Source organism: Aquila chrysaetos, chromosome 5, assembly GCF_900496995.4.
Source record: "Aquila chrysaetos chrysaetos chromosome 5, bAquChr1.4, whole genome shotgun sequence".
Taxonomy (NCBI): Eukaryota; Metazoa; Chordata; class Aves; order Accipitriformes; family Accipitridae; genus Aquila; species Aquila chrysaetos.
In genome coordinates, this window is record NC_044008.1 from 4,043,710 (window position 1) to 4,059,860 (window position 16,151).

At 48.1% G+C, this 16,151-nt stretch overlaps 1 long non-coding RNA gene across 1 annotated transcript in view; it reads right to left on the minus strand.

Moving 5' to 3' along the window:
• Nucleotides 1-4,189: 4,189 nt before the first annotated feature.
• Nucleotides 4,190-16,151, minus strand: part of LOC115341262 — a 33,938-nt gene continuing 21,976 nt past the window's right edge. Inside the window, exons 8-9 of the long non-coding RNA XR_005932480.1 lie at nt 8,370-8,566; nt 4,190-6,500 (exon numbers count right to left, since the gene is read on the minus strand). This is a non-coding gene — a long non-coding RNA (uncharacterized LOC115341262). The remainder of the gene's footprint in view (nt 6,501-8,369; nt 8,567-16,151) is intronic.

Sequence of the window (16,151 nt, forward strand, 5' to 3'; positions counted from 1 at the left end):
ACCGTGACTTAGCCCTGAAAACACCTTCTGCTGGGGTTATGGGCATGTTGCTTAAATGGCCTCCACCTCGGCTTCTTTTATTTGTCAATTAAGTGTGTCATGTGCACCTCCATCGCTGAGATCTGGCTGTGGTGGCCAGATCCATGGGGCCATGATGCAATGTCCATGAATGGCCTTGTCTCAGATCTTTGACCAGGGGAGGTGGCGCCTTGGTGACTTCCCTTTCTTGGAATCTTGCATGTGCAAGGTTGAGCACAGTTTCTCGACTAGGCTGATTCTAGCCTGGTCAGATGTCAGTGGTGAATTTTAAGGTGGTGTCTACTGTGTGGGTTCACCCAAACATGCCACATGTGCAAGAGTGTGAATCATTGCTCCAACGCCCGCATAACGCTGCCTTCTTCCAAATCCTGAAATGTGCTTGACTTCACACAATTAACCAATCCCATTCTAGCACAGCGGAAAAATAGTGTTGGCAACTTATATGAAATACCTTGAGCACCTGTGAGTCACTTCAGCAGCATTTCTCTCTTGGAGATATATAGTAGCACAGTTGGGTGCAGGTCTATTACTGCTGGATTTCATGTCAAGTTAGAGCTTGTATTATTCCCATACCCTCCTCAGCAAGCCCATCAAGGACACTGCTCTACAGCACATACAGCAAACACCTGCCTGGAGAGCTCTGCTCCGAGCTGAGATAAACACATTCTTCAACTCCCTCAACAGAACAGCTATTCACTTGGATGTTCTGCATGACTTGTCCTGCTGCCAGATTTTGAGCTTTGGTCTTCATCCAGGAGAAACAGAGACCAAGTTTGGCGGCTTTTGCTTCAAAGAGTCCAAGCGCAGATTCCAGGTGTTGTGCTGACTAACCGACGGGAGCCACATCGTCTGCAGAGCCAAGGTCGGTGAAGGTTGCTCTGCCGCCGACAGCGACTCCTGAGCGATGCGTCAGCTCTTCTCGAGCCAATGGCACAGCACAGCGGCATGGGGGATGCCAGTTTTCCAGGTACCTGCTGTATTGCGGAGCCGCTGCCCCTTGCCTCTGGTGGCCTCCTCCCTTGTAGTCGCCTGAAGGCAACTTCTCAGCGAGATCCCAAGGCGATGGAGTCACAGCAATGGGGAGGACTTTACTCCTGCCCTGTCTTTGCAACTAGTCCAGGACAAGGTTCAGTGTCCAGACGTGACCGACTGGCAATGAAACAGGATTGTTCTGGGCAGTCTTTGCAAGTCAGCAGTGGCTGAGTTTTGGCAAAGACAACGGGGGCGAAGCCTGGCGCAGGAGCAGTCGGTGACGCGGTTGGTCAGCATCCGCTGCAGCCCGACGGTTGACCTTTTCCTTTGCGCAATGAGGAAGCAACGTCCTTCCTCCATCCCAGGAGGACTACACCAGACCCCAGGCAAAGGGGCAGCATTCCTTTCCCCTAACTGTGGGTGTCAACAGCAGGCACCTACCGCACTCATCACGCTCAGCTCCCTTTAGTCACCCGCTAACGGAGAGACGCAGGTGCATCTAGAGATTGGTCTGTCATTTTTGATGCCAACCTTAAAATGAAGCAAATCAAGCCCTACTGCTGTGATTGGCATTTATAATGCTTCAGTCTCTGTTTCTTGTGAGTTATAAAGGTGCTTCAGTGAGACAGTCCACAGCCTGCCCATGAAACCTGACCTTTTGCATAAATGGTCCTCCTTGTCCTATAAACATATCCAGGCCTTTTAACATGTCAAAGCCTGGCATCCATTTAAGGGGTACCATGTGCCTGTTGAGTTCAAGGGATAGTACCAAGTTAATCCCTACAACAGTTTTTCGTTGCTGGGGGAAGTACCTCCACATATATATTATGACAATGGCCAGTTCAAACCTGTCAGTGTATGGTACCAGAAAGTCCATGAGCCAGTCCTACCCTGGCTCACCAGAATGCTCTATGCAAACCAAAGCTCATGGCTTAATTTTATGTTTTGCCCCAAATTCTTTTTATGGATCTTGAATATCCTTCAGGGCTTTGGTTTTTGCCTCTGGCACAGTGGACATGATGTTGGTCAACCTCCACTGCGCAGTGGGGGGATCAGAAAAAAGATGGTTTTGTTGGCAGGTGTTCTACTGGCATCTCTCAATTTGGCCAAGGCATCTTCTGTATTGCAGTGATGTTGGTTCCGCATTTCCACATCATGTGGGGGAGGAATGGGGTTGTGTTGAACAAGGGAGCCCAGCAGGACCCTCATGGGCCATATCCACTGTGCTGGGAAGTGCACGAAGATGATGGTTTGTGTTATCAAGTTTTAGAGTCATGGTAAGATCTAACAGCTTTATTCAGGCAAACTATAATACATCAGTTGCCCTTTTCATTCAGTTTTCTTTTTCTTAGCTAATGCGTTGATGAAAGCCTCTCCCTCTGAACTAAGACCCTGCACTGGTGGGTTCATAAGGGGTACAGAAAGACACAAAGCGTTTCTGTGCTTATAGTAGGTATTCCTAATTTCAGTATTTCCTCATCATCCTTCATCTCATCAGGCTGAGGTCATGATTTATTGATAGTTTTGTAGTTATTTTCATCTCCTGAACTCTTCAGAGACCCTAAAGAAACTAAATGCTATGATTTTCTGGTACCTTTGATATCTTGTTTGTTTAAAAGAGCTTTTGGGGAAGAACAAGGGAAATATCCCTGAGTCTAATCTGGAAATTGGATCTTTTGAAGTGTTCCCCTTTCTGTTTGGCAGTAAGCTGAGCTAAGCTGCTTTCTTCTTTGGAGCAGCTAATGCTATTGAGTGATGGAGACGTATGGTTTTAACTTCTAGGTAGCACTTCAGGATGGGTTAGTAAATCACCCCAAACTTCCCATTAGAAGATGCATTGTCTTGCTTTTAACATTGTGAACTCTGAAAAGTTTTCTACACTGAGTGTTTTGTACTGCTTCTGCTTCACCTTCAGCCAAAAACATTCAGCCATTTCTAAGAACAGGGGTAGGGAAGTGTAAGATGTTTCTCCCTTTTAAGAAAATATCCGTGGATTCGAGCTTGGGAGTAGGATTTTCCTTTGGATTCCTGTGAATATACGCCTGAATGCAATCATTTTCAAAAATGGTCATTGGCCAGCGTTCAGGCGAGATGTCTTCCATGAGAGCAGCTGAAACCCTAGCAGACTCAAAGCACACCAGGTGCCCTCCCTCCACCCGGAGACAGAGGAGGACTATCCCTGTACTGCCAGGGCTGCCAGGTCCACCGGCCAGCTCTGTGGGGTTCGGCAACAAGCAGCCAAAGAACAACGCTGATTAGCTGCTCATTAACTGAGCACGGCACATCCTGAGCACTGAACGAGGCAGCAACTCAGCGCAAAAAATAGCATGGGATTGCGTAATTAAGGGCTATCAGGACTCACCCACACAAGATGGATCGTTGCAGGTTGCATGAATATTTTTAAGCCAGGGTCTTCCCACCTTGCGTTTGCTCGTCTTTGCTTGGCTAGGGTGCTCCACCACAAACGTGCCTGGGTGTGAGCTTCTGAGTTTAGGTCCTGAGTTTTTCATACAGTTTTTGAAAAAAGTGCTAAAATTAAGGGAATATGGGTGTCTGTTACTCGTAAGTATCAACAGGAGTGATTTCTTCTTTCCCGTGCCCCAAAAGGACCTTGCATCACTCAGACATGCTGCACAGAGCATGGTAGGGCAGAGGTTTCATGCTGTCAACCCAAGAACAACCACACTCCTTACTCCCAGTCTGCAGCAAGACAGAGCAAATGTCCCAGCAGCATGTCCCGAGTGCCTGCCCCATCCCACCAAATATTTGTCACAGGTTCATCTGTGGTGGCAGGACTAATGTGACCCTGCCCTCGCTCCCTAGAGCCCCTCGTGTCACCCCATGCCAAGCCACTGCTCCAGGTTTGGGGTGGCCACACGGTGCTTACTCAGAGGGGATGAGGTAACGTCCCTGTCAGCAGTGATGCCATCGCCTTCCCCGCAAAGCACCCTTCTTATTGCCCTCTCAGTCATGTTTTCCTGGCAGGCAGCCCAGCCGAGCGATATGGTAATCTCCCAAATGGTATCAGACAGGGCAATCAGCTGAGGCTGGAATATCTCACTGCAATGTTTAGGGTGATAGCATCCATCCGCATGGATAGATGAAGGCCAGCAAGATGAGACAGAGATTTCTGGCTCCCTCACCCCCTCTCCCTCTCACCAACCCTTGTTCCCTGTCTGCCGTCCCCACGGCTCTGTCCTTGGCCAGTGGGCTCTGTCCCTGCCTGGTCTTTGGTCCCTGCCTTGGGCAGAGCCCTGCAAGGCAGCAAGTCTCTCCTGAGTTCCCTCCGCTCCTGAGGACCTGAAGAAATGCTGAGTCTCTCTTTGGATGGTTTTTGGTCTTGTGGTATTTAAAAGGAATAAAATATTGGCCAGCAATAGGAGAAAGCTTTGGGTTTGCCTTGACCAAGCCTGGATTTGATGTGGTCCCTGCCTCCCAGACCAACAGCAGCATGTAGAGGATCCTTGCTTTTAGACCTTTCAGAATTAATGGGATCAGCCTGGTGCTCTCTGCTGGCACTTCCAGGGTGATACAGCGTACAGGTGATCTCCATGGGGTCCTTCATCTGCAAAGGGACTGCGATCCTAGGTAGCAAGTGTGGAGGCAACATGGGGACATTGGGAGTGCAAAAATTCATCCCACAAGTCCTGACAAGAGACCAGAGGGATCAGCTGGTCTTGCTGGGCTGCTTGACCTTCTTTAGCCCCAGGCATGAGATGGATGCTCTCTTGAGATGCAGAAGACACCAGCGCCTCTTCACCAGAGATCACTGCCCCACCGTGAAGATCTCCATGGTGGGATCATGTTTCGGGTGAAATCAGCTCCCACAAAGCAGCCAGCTGTGGTGAGGCAGCACCCACCCACACCGCTGGCAGATCGGCCCCATCCTCCAACACAACAGCTGGATGGAGAAGAGGACCTGGTCTGAAGCCAACGGGGCTGCCCTGGCATGGACCCCCTCCTTGCTCACGTGGGAAGGATGGTGAGAGCAGACACTTCGCAGATGAACCCCTTTGCTTCCAGTCCACAGCAGGACAAAATTGCGTTGTCCTAATGCACAGCCCAGCACAGCTTTTAAAAAACAGGCTTGTTTTTTTTATCTGGGTGGGGTACTCATTTCTCATGGTAGGTTTCGGCATTGCCGACTCGTGTAATTTTATTATAAATCTTGTGATATTTCATGCTGCCTTTGACGCAAGGGTGCCCCGAGTCACGTAGCTCTGTGACAAGGAGCTTTTATTAGGGGCAAAAATAGACTGGTATACTTGTGGTCCTCATGCTATGAGGAAAGGAGGAAAATATGCCCCCTAAAGGTTCCGACAGCAGGCACAGAAAAGAAAAGAAAACAAAACAAAACATAACCCAAATCTCTATGATAATTTTATAAAATCCCATGATTTTTAACCTGCTGTGATTTTTCCCGATGCTCGTTCACATCTCCTGCTCTCCTGAGGGCAGCCGCTGCAACGGCTTCCAAGCTGTTCCCTGAAATGTGGAAATCCCCCTTACACAAACAATGGCACTGTTAGTCTTGCCGATTTTCTGGAAGCACAAAAACATGTTTGTTTTCAGCCATGATCCACTGAGGGAATTTCCTCACTGATTTGGAGTTTGGGATTTTTTTTTTATTCCTCTGAAAGCCATTTTGCCAGTTTCCAAGAACCTTAATAAACTACAATTACCAAGATTAAGAGCGTTATGTGGTTGGCATCCAATACAGAAACGGACCCTGAATTGTGATCACTTTGGTGGAAACTGGCAGAAATCGCTGAGTGAAATGACCCCTTTTCCTGCACAGTCTGAGAGCGTAAAACCGATGTGCTCCTATTTGGGATAACAGGTTGCCTTTGGCAGGAGCTTTGTGTTGATGGAAGTGCAGGCAGCTGCCCGAAGTGCTACGCTGTGGCTGATGGGCAGAGGAGACCTGCTTGCACCATAAAAAGGTTCTGCTGGGGGGTTAGCAGGTTCCTGGAGGTTCAAGGGCATTTCCCAATAGATAAATACACTGTGAGCCCTCACGCACCAGTGGGTAGAGTGGCTGAGCCTCCAAGGGTCTAGCATCTCATTTATCAAGGGGATAAGCACGATGGAGTCCCTGTCTCCACCCAACGTGCCCCAGATGTTGCTGCTGGCCATCATGTCCCATGTGTCCTCTCCCCACTGCAACACTGTGCACAGCTCTCAGCACGAAGCTGATGGAGGGATGGGGGAAGAGGAGGGCAAAGGACTCAGGTCACCGCCTGGATGGATGACGAGGAGGAACACACTGTCCTTATGAGAAAGCATGGCAATGTCACTCCTGGAGCCGGTGCTGGGTTTGAGGGCATGGAGTTTGTCACTCATCTGAAAGACAATCTGTCCTGGCACGTGGAGGCTGGAGGAAGAGCTGCTCCCTAGGAAGAGCATCTCCAACTGCATCACTGGCAAACGGTCTTGTGGTTCCTGGAGCTTCATTGCTGTTCTTGCTCCAGCTGCTTATGTACCCCTGTCTGGAGAAACAGGGGCAATATTGAATCACTCCCAGACCTAGCAGGGATGGCGATGGGCCACCAGCGGGTAACAAATACTGACCCATGTCACTGAGGCTTTTTGGAGCCAGATGAGCTGTAGCACTTGGAGATCCCAGTGCCACCCTTCCTTCCTTTTGTGTTTTACTGATGACCGTGGCCACCCTCTCCTTCTGCTCTGAGTCTTGACGGCACATTGAACCCTTTGATCCTTGTCACGTAACCGAACAGTGTCAGCATGCAGAGCATGCCGCCCAAGCCATGTAGACACGGAGCAGCCAGCAAGTCAGCTTTGGGAGAGCACTGGGTGCCTCAGCAGAGGGATCTTTGCAACGTCAAAGATCTGAAGTGAGGTCTGATCCTCCCAGGAGCTGCAGAGGTGGGGAGTACCACGAAGGCTCCACACACATCCCTCCCATGGGAGGAAGAAGCTCCTCTGCCAGTTATACATACAGATCTTCCCAGCAGGAGAGACAGCAGCTATTCAAGAAGGAAGTCTTTGAAACCATACTCTGCTGCAAGTAACTCAGTGACCCCAGGATGAATACATAAGGAGGTTTTTTTTCTAGAATAGGTTGAAGGATACGTGGAATTTCCTAAAATCGTCAGCAAGGGACACATTCATATTCATTTGTGTGACCACGTAGCTTTGATTCCCGAGCTGCCAGGCACGTTAGCAGCTCACCACATCCACTGAAGGACAGCAATTGCTGTTGAGCATGGTGGGTCTTTCCACCCTAGATACTCAGTGGATACCCAGGCGATGCTGAAAAATTCACCAACATCCATTCTCGTTCAGGCACCCACAACCATGCAGCTTTACAACAACATCCACATCTGCCCTAAAAGTTGTGCCAAGGGCAGTCTTCCCCTCCGGCTCCTGAGCTCCAGTCACACCTGCAGCTCCATGGTGGGATTGCAGCCAGCGCAGGAGGACAAGGAGCCCTCACCCCCTTCCTGGCTGTCTGGGCTGACCCTGAGATGTCCAGCATCCAAATACATCCTGATGGGCTCAGGAGAGCATCCCGCAGGTGGCTGTCCAGCACCCAACTATGTCTTGATGGGCTCAGGAGAGCATCCCACACATGGACACGCTGCTTTTCTCACAGCGGGTTTCCTGCAATGCTCCACCAGCATGATAACTGCTTCGCCTGCGAGGGAGGCAGGACTTAATTAGAGGAATCTGGAGAAAGGCAGATTTTGTCATGTAAATGATTCCTGTCATAGGACACGTTCTAAATTTGGATTCTGAGGCTGGGGCTGAGCAGAACAATCTCTGCCGTAGCATGGCAGCTGTCAAAGGTAGGGAGAAGCTTTGAATGCCTACAGGAGTGATCGCTGGTGCCTTTTATTTCACTGTGGGGTACATTTAATCCTCTGAGCACATCAAGTGATTATATATTGCTGGACAGGAACAACCCTGTGAGACAGGCTCTATTATCCTCACTTCTTTAGTTAAGGTAGCCAAAAACCCAAGTGCTTGTAGGCAATAAAAGGAATTGTTATCAGGGACATGATTTGATCCTGGGATTTCCAAACTCCCAGGCCTGTGCTCAGGCCATGAGCCAATATCACAGCCTGTTTCTGTTTAATATTTTCTTTCCCTGTTGCTCAGTACCACACAGCATCACAACGGGAGGCAGTGCTTTCTGCTCAGCTCCACCCGGTAATGGTGTCTCTCGCTGTGTTTTCCTTCTGATGCTGCACCACAAGGTACCTATTCCTTTAAACTAACAACTTCTAAATAAAAAAAAACCCAGTAGTTCTGATAGCAACAAATGAGGTCCCCGATAAGGATGCGTTTTGTGTGTGGATTCTCTGGTGCCTTGTAGGGTGGAGGCTCAGGCTCACCTTGCTTGCAGGTGAAGGTCTTACAAGACTTCATTTCTATCTGGATTCCCAGGGGAGTTGCAGTCAGTCTGCAATCTCTGTCTTCCTTGCTGCTCCCCTTTGCCTGCTTGCTTTCATTAAACTTCCAGAAATTTTGCACTTCTGAGTTCTCCATCTCTCTATTAAATTCAGCTGAAGACGCCCAACAGGTTCACCAGCTGCAAGAGGTGTTGGAGAGACAGGTATATAAGCATGAACCCAAATGCACCGTGCTCAAACACGTAAGCCTTGCTTTCTTGGGAAGCCAAGCTAAACAGGGAACAGTGCAAATTCACTTTGGAAAATGGCTGGAACAAAACCTGTTGAATGTATAATGTGGGTAATCTTCCAGCGGCTGGGAGAAGTGCTAAGATAACTGAGGCAGAGTGATAAAGTGCATCATTTATAAGCACCGGCTTCTTTAACAAATGCAGCTCCTTATTATCCTCATGAAATATACATGGAGAAATCACAATTTCTGATGGTGTTCAGCATTCGCAATCACTCGGTTCGATGGTTTAACTCTGCATGGACCAGGCACCGGCACTGCTCTGGAGCTGATCCCATTTGGATGGGTTCATTTTGGCTGGCCAGAAAGTATGGCTGCTCCTTGACTGACTGATTATTTAAACAGCTTCAGCCTCGGTGTAAATCCCTCGGCTGTGAATATTCCGGTTGTAAATTTGACATACAGTTTCTATATGCCAGTAAAACTTGACCTAGACCAGTAAAACTATTAATGAGCTAAAAAACCCCACCCACCCAGACACAAATCTAGCAAGTCTCTTGGAACATGGAAGGAAATATGGGCAAAATACTGTTGGCAGCACTTGCTGAAGGTCCTTCTTCAGCTTTTACTTTTGTGACCCATAGAGCACTTCCATGGCGTATTAAATCAAACAGACCGCCCTAATAAATCATTTTCAGGAATAAAACCACTGAGGAAGAGGTCCAAAAGTCAGACTGCTTGCTATGCCATCACACATAGCAGCGATCTGCCCTCCCTCTGCCCTCTCCACCTGCAGCCTGTGAGAAGTAGCAATTATCCAGCCTGGGGGGAGTATTCCCTGCTTGGGCTGAATGACACCCCGAGCCCAAAAAGTTCAGGTGTGAGCCCCGTTTCGCAGGAAACCTGGCTTGGGTTCAGCTGGCCAGCGGTGAATTGAACTCTAAGGTCAAGCTGAGTTTGCAAAGCGGAGAAACCCGGCAATCAGCAGCATGAAATCGTGCCCCGAGTGCCCCAATCCTGGAGCGGTGGCTGAGCCCTGTGCTGGGCTCCAGGACACCAGGTCCTGGGCTGTGGCCCATCTCCCACTCAAAGATGTGGTCCTGATTTTGGAGACATGATCCTGAGCTTGGCTCACCTCCAGGATGGAGGAAATTACTCGAATGACTCTTTGGCAGCAGCGGCAAAGAGGAAATAATAAAGAAATCCTTGAAAATAAAAAAGACACTATCGTTAGCAACGGACAGTGAAAGCCCAGCAGAATTTTGATGGGTTTTTTTTTGTAAGGTCCCTATCCCGGTTGAACAATCAAATCCAGAGAGAAGCAGCACATTGTTCATGTTCTTCCTGTACCTGGGGACTGTAGGTATGGACTAGGACTTGGCTGTGCAAGGAGCTGTACAAATCCAGAGCAAAAGGACCGACCTTATCCCAATGACGGCTTTTACCTTCTGTGTTTAACGCAGGAGACAGCAGATGGACTCAGATTTAAGGACAGATAAATGAATACGAGATTTCAGTGACAAAGCCATCTGTCTAGCCAAAGTCACCCACTTCTGTAGTCTGTGAGGCTTGGATCCACCCACTTGTGTTGTAGAGCCAGACTCCAAGCTCAGTAATTTTACTTATGGTTGAGTGTGATGTCTGCTTTGCGGGGAGATGAATTGTGCCCTAGAGGTATGTACTTCTCTGCATTAATTGCAAATGCAGAGCAGGATTTAGTTCTGATTTTGTCATCTATAGTCAACATGTCCCAGGCAGATGCTCAACAATTTAGCTCTTTCCCCGTTAGAGATAACTTGATTTGGTGTCTTGGTTCATTTGTATGTAGGGCTTAAGTGATGGACGAGCAAAAGGGATCTTCAGGATACTCTCATGAGTTGACCCAATGGCAAAAGGACTGGTGCTCAGAAGGACCAGTCCTACCTCTTCTCACCCACTGCCACCTGACCAGTGTCTTCTCCTAGCTTAAAAGGCCCTGCAGGAGCACAGTTAAATAAAGCCTTTGATATTCTTTGATGAAGAACTGACTGGTCCCCCGACCATTCATCCCAGTTCAGTGTCTCCTTTGAGCTCCTGCACGCTGGGAACTGGCAGGGACATCTTGAATGCACCTAGGGGCTCGTGGCCAAAGGAGAAAACACTTTTGGGGGTGTTAGAAACAAGCCAGCCGAGAAGCTCCCATTGCCTTTGGGTTAGGCTGGCTTTGTGGAGGTGCTTGTGTCTGTGCATCGACCCCACAAGCAAACTCTGGACCAAAGACTAAGCCCCTGGTGCGGGTCAGGCTGTCTCCTTTTCTGCCCACCCCTGCCACTCACAAGGAGCTGGCTGACAAAATGAAGTGGCAATGGCTCCGTCTCCATGAGTCCCTAATTTCTGCTTATGTAAATAAATGGCCCAGTGGGTGATAAGAGCAACCGCTTCTGCTGGTTTTTCCCTCTGGATGGAGGGGGCTTTGCATGCCAAAGGATCTTAAATTTTGGTAGGGTTTTGTTTTCACATTGTTATTTTGAAACGTCAAGGCCACTTTGCATTTTGACGCTAGACGTCGGCAGAAGCAGCCCCACCATCTGTACGTGACAGAACGAGGCACGTGCAGGGAGCTGGGTCCAATTCTGGCAGAGCCTCAGAGGCTGCAGCCTGGGACAGGTTTGCAGAAGCCAACCGGGAGGCTGTGCAGCATCTCAATATTACATTCAGGAAAGGCGGTAGCTCTGCTTCCAATGTGTTTCCTTTGCTGTCCTCCCACCCTCGTTCCTACGAGCTCCTCATCATAATTTTTACAGCACAGCTGACAATTCCCTCCTATATTTTCTGTCCCTGAGAACTCTCTGTTCAAAGCACCCGCAAGAACTGCCAGGTATTTAGACCAAAGGCTCACACAAGTACCTCTTCAGAGCTGTTTCTCCACTATTTACCTGCTTTTTTGTGTGGTCTGCAAAGTATTTGAGTGGGCAAAGGCATATTCACCCTCTGGGCTCCTGGGCTTTTTATGGAAAGAGCATCAAAAGCTCCAACCTTTCAAAGCTGTGCTGCAGAGCTTCTTGCGGAGTCATCGCTGTCCTCTGCCACATTGCTGGCAGCTATCGTCTCGTTAAAATACAGGTTCCCATTATCTCTGACTTGGCCAGGAGTGTTACAGGTGCCTTGCTAGTCCTGCACGTGTTTCTCCTGCAAATGCATTACTTTCCTTCGGTCTGGCTGATTTTTCCAACCCTTCCCACAGTCATTCATCGATTCTTTTAAAGCAAATTGCAAAGCAAACAAACAAACAGAAACAAACCAAACCACAACCCCCAAACACAACATGAAACACAAAATAAAAACCCCAAGCCTCATCAACCTGAATGGTTTAAAGCTGGAGAATATATTAAAAATTTCCATCATGGAAATTTCCTAGCTCAGCATGGAGATTTCCCAGTATATTAGACTCTTCTGTTTTTCAAGGCTGCAAGCAAAGAATGGAAATTTCCAATTACTGCATCAAAGGCTGCTGCTCTCCTGACAGTCTGCTAAGCAGGGGTCATCTGCTCCTGTAGGACATTAAATAATTTAAGGGAGGGGCAGGGAGGATTTGCTCAGCTGCACCGTTTCCTGCACGAGGCAGAAGCATTTCCTCCGGTTCTTGGTGGATGGGAAGGAGCCCGGTGGCCCGAGCAGGACCTCGGGGGTCAGGACTTGGGGGGATGCCTCTCCCCCCATCCCGGTAGGCTTGGTGTGCAGAGGTGGGACCCAGGGGAGCTGGGCACCTTCGTCTTCACCGGAGCTGTCCAGCCCTCAACCCATTGCACGGTTGACTTCCCACCACCGAGATGCATATGCAGAAAGCTCCTCTCTGCCAATGGATCATCATCTTTTATTCCTCCCCATGCACTAGACTGGGAGGAGAGCAGAGGAGGGAATATGCCAAAGATGGGAGGACTCAAACTGCTCCCCCCACTTTGTAGCTGCCCCCCACCGGTACCCTTGAACTGGAAAAAAAAGCTCTGCTGGCCACTTCCAGCCAGGTTGTGCATGGAGAGGGTCAGAAAGGCAGGAGAACCAGCCCTTGCTTTCATCTCTTGACTCCACCATGGGCTTGCAGCGTGGGGTGAGCAAAGCGGACCGAACCGCTGCATGGGGGTTTGCAAAGGTGGGCAATAGCTCCTACGAGGCAGCGCGTTGTGCGGCTTAATCAATTTGTGCTTGTAGACGGCGTTGGAGTTCCCAGCTGAAAGGTACTGTATAAAAGTGCAAACTAATGCCATTACACGGTGATTTTCTTTAACAAGTCTCGGTGCTGCAACATGAGAAATGTTCAGGATGATGCCATTAACGGTAGCCAGCTCATCTACTTTGGCAAAAGCAGCGGGGAAGGAGGAAAGGGAGAGAGGGAGGAGAAATGAAAACGTATGAGTCCTAGGAGAATTCAGATTTGGACTTGATGTCTGATTTTCTACAGGCCATGTCTTATCTGTATTTGTAAATCTGGCTCTGGGGCATTTATGGGAGCTCTCTTGTACTAATACTTCTTCTGAACTCTGGTAGTTACAGCATGTTTTTTGTGGGTCCCAGCTTATTACAGAGTTAATCATGTGAGCCAGTTTATTTAAAGGGGGAACTAGATCTGAATGTTCTCCAAGCTGAAAACATCTCTTATGAGCATGAGTCTGCAGCAGTAACTCTCTGTACTTTTGCAACTTCTTGCAACCGAGAAATTCAAAACTTTTTGCAAAGCAGAGTTGATGTAGTTTCCCTTATAGCGACGGGGAGGCGGAGAGACAAAAGTGGTTCATCTCAAGGTTTCTTTGTGAGTTATTGGTAAAACATGATTAGAGGCTTGTTCTTGAGGCATGTTGGCCCATATACCTTCTGCATCCTCTCAGTTTTAAGAACAAGTCAGGCTGATTGTAATCAAGCCCGAGAGCAAGTATTTGTAGCATCTGAGAATCAACATGGGTCACGGAGTTACAGAACAGAGTAAAATGAGCTTTTCTGTGAGTCCATCTTCATAATACGTTTCAGAAAATACAGCTGTTGTTAAGGGGAACGTCAGTGTGAGTCAGGTATGTGACAAGTTTCAGGCAGCCAGCAGAAAAAACATCCGCAAGCCTTCTAAAAATTAAAGGAGATCATTTCTGACACAAATGGTCTTGCATCAAATGTGAGCCAATTGGTTCAAACCTCATTATGACAGATAAAATTATATTTATCACTGGACTGGAAGCTGGTGGCTGTTCACAGACTTGTGAACATCACCTGTGACAGCATTTGGTATGAGCTAAGAGAGAACAGATTCGATGAGAGATGCAGCAGCTGGTAGCACAGTAGGTTTCCCAAAACTGCAGAGAGAAATGGGATAAAACATTGAGATGAAACCCCCTGGATGGAAATGAGAAGGTTGCGAAGAAGAGTTTATTTGGGATGTCCAAAAAACTACAGCGTTCAGCGTGGTGCTCATCTTGGATGAACAGCAAGATGAAAGCAGCAAGAAGAAATAAAAAGCAGTATATAATGAACAAAGGCAGGGGAAAGAGGGGGTACAGATACCAGGGAGAAGGCGTCATGTAGCAAATAACTAGGGAGAGTGTTTCTGGGAGAGGCAACGCGGCGGTGGTTGGGCTAAGGAGGATAAGGAAGAGAAGAAGGAGTATTTAAGGTAGATAAGGAGCAAAAGGAGTCCTTACAATGGAGATGTTAAATCTTTACTAAAAGGGAGGAGGGCTATCAAACTTTAGCGTCTGATCCAGCTAGCTATTTTGCCTTTCTAAGCAGTTGATGGAGAGAGACAGCTCTTCTGGAGGGTGATTCAGTCACTCCAGAGATGGGTGGGATGAGTTGCTTTCTAAAAGTGCTTCCTTCCATTGACTAGAGAGGGGGAGGCTAGACACTTGGCTCACACCGAACACCTGACTTTTTGGCAGCTAAAATTAGGTAAGATGAATCTCTTCTGTTGGTAGAACCAAGGAGGATATTGGATATCTACTACAGACAAATATTTTTAGATCAGTCAGCTAGGAAATTTGTATCAAGAGGTCCTTAAAAGCTGCCTCCATAGGCCTCTGGACTGTTCATGTAAATTTTACTGCAAGCCTTAGCATATGGAGGAGCTCCTGAAGGCCAGGAGAAGGATAACGCATTGATGAAAAGGCAAGCAGGACAGCACAGGTAACTATAGGCATGACAACAGATCCCATGCAAAACAGGGGAAGCACTACATACAATTCAATCTATATGGAATTAAATGACAAGAATATAAACAATGTCAGTCAAGTTGGTTTTGACAGAAAAACAGTACTTTCAAATGAGCCCGGCTTATCGTTCTTGAATGAGATTAAAGACTTGTTTGATAGAGGCAACTGCGACTGTACAATACGCTCAGACTTTTGTCCTCACGCCCCATACTCCATATGTACTTGTTGGTGATACATTTCAATTCAAAAACTGGCATGCTAAATTATCAAAGAACCTTTTTTAAAATGGATTAAAAACTGGCTGCCTAGCAGACCTCAAAGACCAGCCTCAGCTGGGAATTAGCACCAAATGTAATGTTGAAGGTGAGGTGTCACAGGGATCAGGAGGAGGTCTGATGGTAAATACAAAGTCACTGCCAGTGATGTATCGCTTTCAGATGACACATAGGTGGATGAATAGTCTGGCTCGGGCTCCCCATGCAAACTGTGCTCATTCAGACACTCACCAATGGCAAGTTCTCAACCTGGGGAGAAGGACAGCAGGGCATCACCGTCTACTGCAGGATTATACTCTACAAAGATTAACTGTGGAAATCATTCAGGAGACAAGGAATGCAATATGATCTCCCGGTGTGAGACTGGTTAAAATGGCTAACGCAAAACTTTTGTAAGAAGCACGTCCTCTTCTCTGTGCGTGGTGGGGAGCTCTGCCCAGCTCGTGGTTGTGAAAGGATGTTGCAAAAGCAGTAAAAGGAACAGAAGGGTTCGTCAGGTCCAGAGAAGGGCAACAAAGCCGGTGAAGGGTCTAGAGCCCAAGTCTTATGAGGAGCGGCTGAGGGAGCTGGGGTTGTTTAGCCTGGAGAAAAGGAGGCTGAGGGGAGACCTCATCGCTCTCTGCAACTGCCTGAAAGGAGGTTGTAGCCAGGTGGGGGTCGGTCTCTGCTCCCAAGTAAACAAGAGATAGGAGGAGAGGAAATGACCTCAAGTTGCGGCAAGGGAGGTTTAGCTTGGATATTAGGAAAAATGTCTTCACCGAAAGGGTTATCAAGCATTGGAACAGGCTGCCCAGGGAAGTGGTGGAGTCACCATCCCTGGAGGTATTTAAAAGACATGTAGGCGTGACGCTTAGGGACATGGTTTAGTGGGACTTGGCAGTATTAGGTTTACAGTTGGACTCGATGATCTTAAAGGTCTTTTCCAACCTAAATGATTCCATGATTCTATGATCAGTGTTGCTCAGGGGCTGGAGGCAAAGCTTTGGAGGGAGAGGTGCAGAAAGCTCTGGCTTTTTAGCTGGTCAGAAGCTAGGCAGAATACGATTGCTCATCATGTGTACTTCCACAGGCTGTGGGATACTAGGCTCTT